The sequence below is a fragment of the Chrysemys picta genome, chromosome 8, assembly GCF_011386835.1.
Source record: "Chrysemys picta bellii isolate R12L10 chromosome 8, ASM1138683v2, whole genome shotgun sequence".
NCBI classification, from domain to species: domain Eukaryota; kingdom Metazoa; phylum Chordata; order Testudines; family Emydidae; genus Chrysemys; species Chrysemys picta.
In genome coordinates, this window is record NC_088798.1 from 52,294,612 (window position 1) to 52,302,537 (window position 7,926).

Consider the following 7,926-nt stretch of genomic DNA (forward strand, 5'->3'; position numbering starts at 1 on the left):
ACACATCAGAATGTCCTATATTAAAATATATCGCAATAGTTTTCAAAGCCTTTTGTTCATCAAATGTGCAACTAGTAAACTGCAGAACATCACTTAGAACACAATGGAGTTTAGCTCAATGTGAAAGGATGCACCATGAGCCAATGAACAAGCCAAAGTCACAATTGATGCTGGAACCTTTTACATTCTTGAGCATCTGCATTATTATTAATGATATACATTAAATCAGCACTGACAGGCTCCTGTGAAATTGGAGCCCCATTGTGCTAGGTGCTGCACAAATAAAAAGTAGGAGATAGACATTTGAATAGACAAGTGTAACAGGGCGGCGACTGACCCCTGCGGCGCCTCCTGTCGGTTGTCCGGGGAATTAGCTCTTCGACCCAGGAGCGCCCTCTGCAGGCTGGTGTCCCACTTCCCGCTGGGTTCCGAGTCCCTCTTGGACCCCAGTGCCCCTTTTAGACCGGGGTGCTGCCCCCTGCAGTACCCCACAGTCTCACTGGGTCTCCTCTCCCCAGGGAATCCCCACACCCTATCCCCACCTCGCCTCAGTCGTAGGCTACTGCCAGTCACCAACAAGCCCCCGCTTCCTGAGGCAGACTGCAGTATAAGCCACTCATCACAGGCAAGGTTGGGTTTGGACCTGCTGCCTCTGCCTAGCCTTAGGCTGTCCCCTGCAACCCCAGTACTTGTTTGGCCTTATACTAGGCCAAAGCCTGGGGGGGTTCCAGGCCGGAGCTCCCCAGCTCCCTTGGCCATCCCCCAGCCCTGCTCCATTCCAGATACCTTCTCTAGCTTCCCAGCAGCCAGGCCCATCTCCCTCTACAGCTAGAGGAGACTATGTGTCTGCCCCTGGCTTCCCTGTCTTTTATAGGGCCAGCTGAGTCTGTTTGGGGCATGGCCACAGCTGAGGCTGCCACCCAAGCAGCCCAGCCTAAGACTCCCAGCCCTCTCCAAGGGCTGGCTTTTAACCCCTTTCAGGCCAGGAGCAGGTGACCACCCCGATACACAAGACAAAGGGTGAGCAAAAGAACTATTATGCCCATTTTACAAATAGGGAACTGAGGCAGAGAGATTAAATGCTTTGCACAGTATCACACTGGAATTCTGTTGCAGAGACATGAATTTAACCCAGACATCCTGAGTTTCAGTCCAGTGCCTTAACCAAAAGACCATCCCTCTTCTCTAGTTCTTAGTCACTATTGGAGTCATTCAGTAGATTACATTTCTCCAGGCACATCTTTTAATAAGGCTAAACTAAATAAAACAATAGCTCACATATGGAAGCTAGCATACAAGTCATGGAGAGAAAAAAAACAGGTCAAAAAGTTGGCAGTTTTCTGTATCTTCTGCTGTTATTATACTGTTTTACTAAATTGTTCCTAGCTTTATTCTATTAAAGGTATCATTAGAGAGGGTTTAGCTTTGCCTGGAAACTCCACCTACAGTCAGATCAGCACACACAATTCTGCAAAGCTCAATGAGATAAATTTGGCCCATGTGCTCCTATTCTATTAACATAGAGGCTCCGAATAATTTTGCTCTTAAGTAACCAAACTTGATCCTGTACACACACAGCAAATTCTCAGCCTGGGTGCAAATATGTATAAAAGTAGGTGAAGTTCCTACCTAGCTCTGACCAGAATACACACATAAAGAAACACCTGTCAGAATTTCAGGATTAACTGCATTTTTACTCACTTCCTGGTCTTCCTTGAGGGCACCCACTTAAGGTTTTAGGCTTCCCAGACATCACCTGTGTTCAAACCGGAAGTTTAGACTTGAAATTTTTCTACACTTCACTGCAATTTCCCAGAAGATCTGACTGGGGTCCAGAACCTGTGGTTAACTCTTTCTCCAGGAGCTATCACAGTGTACATCAGTTACCAACCAGCTTTCACAAAGCAAAGTGCATTTATTCTTAGAGAAAAAGCATTACTGAGAAAACATATTAAAGAATCTACACACATGGTAAAAGCTTATCAGAGATCACCCCAACTCCAACATAGGAGTTTGGCTGGGTTTGCCTCCTTGGTTACAAGTTCATGTCAGGTTTTAGATCAGGAACTAGACTCAAACTGGACAGTTCATCTGTTTCTTTATACAGCTCAGGCCTTTGATCTCCATAACTTTGTAACCTTTTAATCACTGTCTCCTCAGGGCATAGCTTCAAAAGGCTAGCTTTTTGCATAACCAGGTTGTGGCATTTGCATTAAACACTCCCCAGAGATTCCCTAGGAAAGCCGCTTAACACTTACTGCCCTGAAAATCCATGCCTCCCTGGCACATTTCAATATAATTGTTTGAATACCTTACAATCCCCAGATCTCACATCTGTCACAACACCCCCTGAGGATATGGCTTGCCACATACAGTCCAAACTTATCCCTTCCTTGGGTTTGACTTTAATGGAAATGAAAACAAAAACTTTAGACTTAACTTTCTCCAAAGCTTGGCTCTTCCTGGCACTTTCCCTGTATGATCTCAACTGCATTAGCTCCTACCTTACTCAGCCAGAGTGGCACTCCAACCCCTTTAATATCTCAGCTCGAGCTAACAACATCCACATCAAGATAAGTCAGCATAAATTTATCTCCATTTTTATACACGATTTAGCAACCAAGTTTAGGGGAAAGCAACAGAGGGTCCTGTGGCACCTTTGAGACTAACAGATGTACTGGGAGCATAAGCTTTCGTGGGTAAGAACCTCACTTCTTCAGATGCAAGTCACTTGCATCTGAAGAAGTGAGGTTCTTACCCACGAAAGCTTATGCTCCCAGTACTTCTGTTAGTCTCAAAGGTGCCACAGGACCCTCTGTTGCTTTTTACAGATTCAGACTAACACGGCTACCCCTCTGATACAAGTTTAGGGGGACTCTGCAAGGGAGCCATGCACTCCTTTGAATGTTTTTAGATATGACCCACCCTGATACAATGTGGAATGCTTCATGGGAATTTTTGCCCATCATAACATTATATACATGAGTGTGAGGGGACTGTGCATGCCTCTCTCAGTTTAGTCCTTCATTTGACAGGTTTAACTTGAAGTACTTGGTAAACACATTCTCATTTTAAAGATGAATAAAAATGATAGAGAAAGAATAAGTGACTTCCTAAAGACTGCTCAGAAGCAGACAGTCTTGGGTATGAAAAATGACCCTCGAGAGTAAAAGACTTTTTGACAGAGTTAAAGTCTAACATTTCATCCAAATTTTGTGTCTAAAATGTTGTTCAAAGTTGAACCACTGAGTACCAAAATATAAAAGGAAGTTAAATATTTGAGAAAACAAACAACTAATCTTTTCAACATGTAGCAGGAAACTGATATGTGCGAAACCACAAGCATTGCAATAACCATCCTGCGTAAGTAGCAATCTTAATGGTTTGGTTTTATTTTTTCCAGTTTTTTTATTAGTAGAGGGACCCCTCTATTTGGTCATTCTGCACTGTTTTGTTTTTAAATCCAGCAAATGGCAATTGGGGGTGGGAGGGCGAGGGGGCAGAGCTGGGGTAGAACCCACCGAGTTTATCTGAGAAGGGCATCTATAGCATAGCTAAAAAAGCTCTAGATTAAATAATGTCACTTTCAAGAGGTTCTCTTTGTACATATTTCACGGGTTACGAGTTGTATGTTTAAACATGAAAAAAAATCCATGTTATTTTCACTTTGTTTTCTTTTGAATATTAAATATAACAAGCTTGAATTGTACTGGAATGTTTCATGTTACCATTGGTTGAGGGAAGAGATTGTTCCATAACTATCAAATAATTTGGGCAAGTTGCCTTAGCTGAGATCAGAGCTGTAGCCTGGCATTGATTTGGCCTTTTTTGTATCAGCTATTTGGCTGGAACAAAAAATATAGCTATTTGCATTGAGATTTAAAATAGTTAAACAAGACTACTGCCTTTCCAAATATTAGATAAAGCTTGTAAAGGATAGTTGGATTATTTGATGAGATTTTATCAACCATAATGATTCTTTTCTTGACTTTCTACTCATGCTGGAAAATTTCTCACTATTTAACCAAAGTGACAATGCTAAACAAAGAGCTCAACAACATGTGGTATAAGAAAAATCAGGATAGGACCCTTTCGGTTTCCTTCCAGTGAACACACTTGAAATTATGTTTCTGTCCATATGAATGAAGCATGCAATATTGCCACAGCAAAGTAGCTCTTAATAAGGGTTTTAACTTAGCTCTTGGGTATTCTAAATGTTTATAGGCTTCCCACTAGGAAGGAAAAAGCAGAAAAATGTATGTGTATAACATTTTGTCATTTTACTTGGTTGGTGGGGACAATTAGCCATGTTACCCAAGGCTCATTGTCCCTTGGGTAATGAATGACAAATAATGAATGTAAATAACAGAAAGCCGGCACTGTGTGAAGCCATAATTTACCATTGAACTATGAGTTCTCTTGAATGGAAAAACAAAACCTATGCAAAGCACTTTGTACATGGAAGGAATTATTCATTGGCTGAGGACAATATCTCCTTTGTATTCATTGTACCATGTAGTGTATCCAATATTTTTACCCTCAGTTCATGCTATATAATACAACATGCTTTCTCCCCTCCCCCTTTTAGATGCCTATAGAAAGGTATGGTGTGATGCTAACATTTAACTGATTAATCTATAGAGAGTAGAGATAAGTGGCACTCCTTAGACCTCAGCAATGTAACCTAAATGAAATAGCATTTCATAGGTTGATGAATATTAAGCCAAAGGCCTCTCTAAATAACCACAGGTACAAGCTGAAACTGTTTAGATTTGTACGACCCAGTTTATTTTCTTTCAACTGAGAGGCTGAGATAGATTGAAGAATGAATATACTCTAATGTTCTACTAACATACACATTTGGACAAGGGGAAAAATATGAAGACAGAGCCATACCAAGTTAAAGATCGGTTTAGTCATATGGACAAAACCAAGAGATAAGCCAGTGGAATACAGGGATAAAGAATAAAAAAACAGAGGTAAATTTTCAGTTTCATTTGGTTTCAGCTGTGCAACTCCTATTCGTTTTAATGTTTTTTAGCTAAAACCTGGGACATTTTAAGTTGGATGCTGTCATCTTGGATATTTTGAAACTGGCAAATTGCTTAAACAAAAATTTTCTGATAAAGCACCCTTTATAAAGTATGTCCTGATATTTTTTGTAAAAGAAAAATGTCCTGTTTATAAAATTTAATCATTTATCTGATCTCAAGATTTATATGAAGATTTAAGGGCTTCAGTAACTCAGCCAGACATTATAGGCCTACTAAAGGAGTGGCCTGCAGTGTGCAGGAGGTCAGACTAGAGGATCATGATGGTCCATTCTGGCCTTAAAGCCTATGAGATGACAAACACTGACACAAAAATGTTATCTGCAATAGGGTTCTCTATCAAACTCTCTATGCTCAATCTTTTCCTTAATTCTCCTTTCCAATTCTATTCAGATTCTTATACTGTGCCCATCACCATGATATTTCCACACTTTCCTGAGGTGCACTAAGTGACATAACTATCACAAGTCATATGTGGGCCTCTTTTTCTTCACTTCTTCTCTCCAGTAGGAAAGTTACAAAAGAACAGTTTTTCTGTATTTAAAAAAACCAATATTTAACATCTGCTTTGCTGTATGTGGCATTACCTATGAGTCTTGAACTCAGGTCTGCAGGAGCAGCCATACTCCAACCTTCCATGTGGCAGATTGCTGACAACTGCTTACCTAGAACTTATGAAGCCTGGCCCCAGTTTGAGGCGCTGACCCTGAGATCCTATTGAAGGAGTCCCTGAGCAGCTGATTGGCCCACTGGCCCCACTTAAGCCAGCAGCAGAAACAGGAAGCTGTCTGAACAAGTGGGCTCCTCCCTGTTTTGGACTGTGTGCCTTGCACTTTCCAGCTTTATTTCCTGTCATCCTGACCCAGCATGACTCCTGGTATCTGATTCATGGTTTTGATCTCTAGTTTGTCTCCTGCCTCTGACCCCCTGGTATCTTGATCTGGCCTGACTCTGATTTCCAACTCATGGTTGTCATCTCCCAGTATCCTGACCCAGCTGACTCCTGTCTCATGAGTGTGGACTCTGGCTCTGGCCACTAGATCTGGCTTCCCATGACCTGCCATCACGTAAAAGTATGCTTATTATTATTTCAGGAGAAGTCAAAGATGTGCACCTTGAACTTGGGAAGGAAAGTTGCAAGGGTTTAGTATTTTTATCATATATGTTATGGTGTAAGAGGTGCCAATCATCCTGACTACATGTTGTATAATGGAGCAGTATAACTTCCTGCCGCTAGCCCCTCTTTTTACAGGTGTAACAAAAAAAAATATTCAGTACTTGTGGAAGAAGATTGATTGAAGAGCAGGGAAAAGGGGAAGTAAAAGAATCTCTAGATCTGCTTCACAGAGCTTTCTTCCAGAAAGCATTCAGATGAAATTCTAGGTCTCTCATTAAGACTGACAGATAAGCATGTGAGCTTAATTGGGAATCTTCAGATGTGCTGTGCATAGGAGATATTAAGGCCAGGCACTTAGCAAGATAGAAAAATGGATTGGACATTTATATGGATAACAAGAAAATCCTGAATTGTTATGATAACAAGAAATATAGGACATCAAACCTCACTCTTCAGGGTTTAAGTCAATCTCTGAAGGAGATCATGATAAGACCTAATGTGGGAGGCAGATTATCTCACCTCCGCCTACTGTGGGGTTCTTACCTTTCATCTGAAGCATCCGGTACTGGCTACTGTTGAGATGAGATTCTGGACTAAACAGACCTTGGGTCTGATCCAGTCTGGCAGTTCCTATGTTTCTTTGAGATCATAGCTAATGATTTCACTTGTAAGCAATTTTCTGATAACAATGAAGAGTTATTTATTTGCTTTTCCCCTAAGCTGAAAAGTCTGGAGAAACAAAAATATGTGCCTTCAATAAGCAAACGCATGAGAAAAATCTCAGCAGTGTCTCTGTTTTTCCTCAAGGCATGCTCTTGTCCTTGTTTGTAAACCAGACATTGGTGTACCAATTCCATTACAAAATGAGACATCTTAACAGACCCATGACAGCATAAAGAAAGTGTTTGCACAAACTCAAAACTATTTGTTTCTTTTTATGACTTCTGGCAACACAGATATTCTGATACGTGATGTCTGCCTCTGTTTTTCATAATGTCTTTTTGCAAATCTTCTGCCTCGGGTCCTCTTTGTGTTGGCAGTGTTCTCCAGCATTAAAATTCTTGCTTCAACATGAGTAGTTTCATCACAGTATTTGCCACAGGGTCTTCACCGCCTTCCTGAAGATTAATAGCAACCACAGTAATTCTCTCATTTGCATTGGGGGGCGGGATAGCTCAGAGGTTGAGCATTAACCTGCTTAAACCCATGCTTGTGAGTTCAATCCTTGAGGGGGCCACTTAGGGATCTGGGGCAAAAAAATCAGTACTTGGTCCTGCTAGTGAAGGCAAGGGGCTGGACTCAATGACCTTTCTAGGTCCCTTCCAATTCTATGAGATCGGTATATATCTCCATGAGTTTCTTCAAGCCCTTTTTTAGAAAAAGGGCCATTTGAAGCACTGTCTCTAGTTCCCCAGTTCTTTGAGGACTGTTCAGTGGTCTCTAATACTAGTGAAGCACATAGTTTGGACTTTTACCTCTTGACAAAAAGATTTTAAAAAGAAAATCTTTCAGCCATAGCTTCCATTGGAGGTGAAGTGAAACATCAAAGAGAAAATGGAAAAAGTCAGCAAACCAGAACTGGTTTGTGCAATGTTCCTGGTTTGACAATGAAGCTGAAGGCAGCTAACACAGAGACCTAACTCAGGAGATTCAAACAAACAGGTCTTTATTTTAGCTTGGCCAGTGACCACTCTGCATGCACCACAATCTGATCCAGTTAGTTTCACTTTCCAGTGTGGGCCAGTACTACCAAGTCTC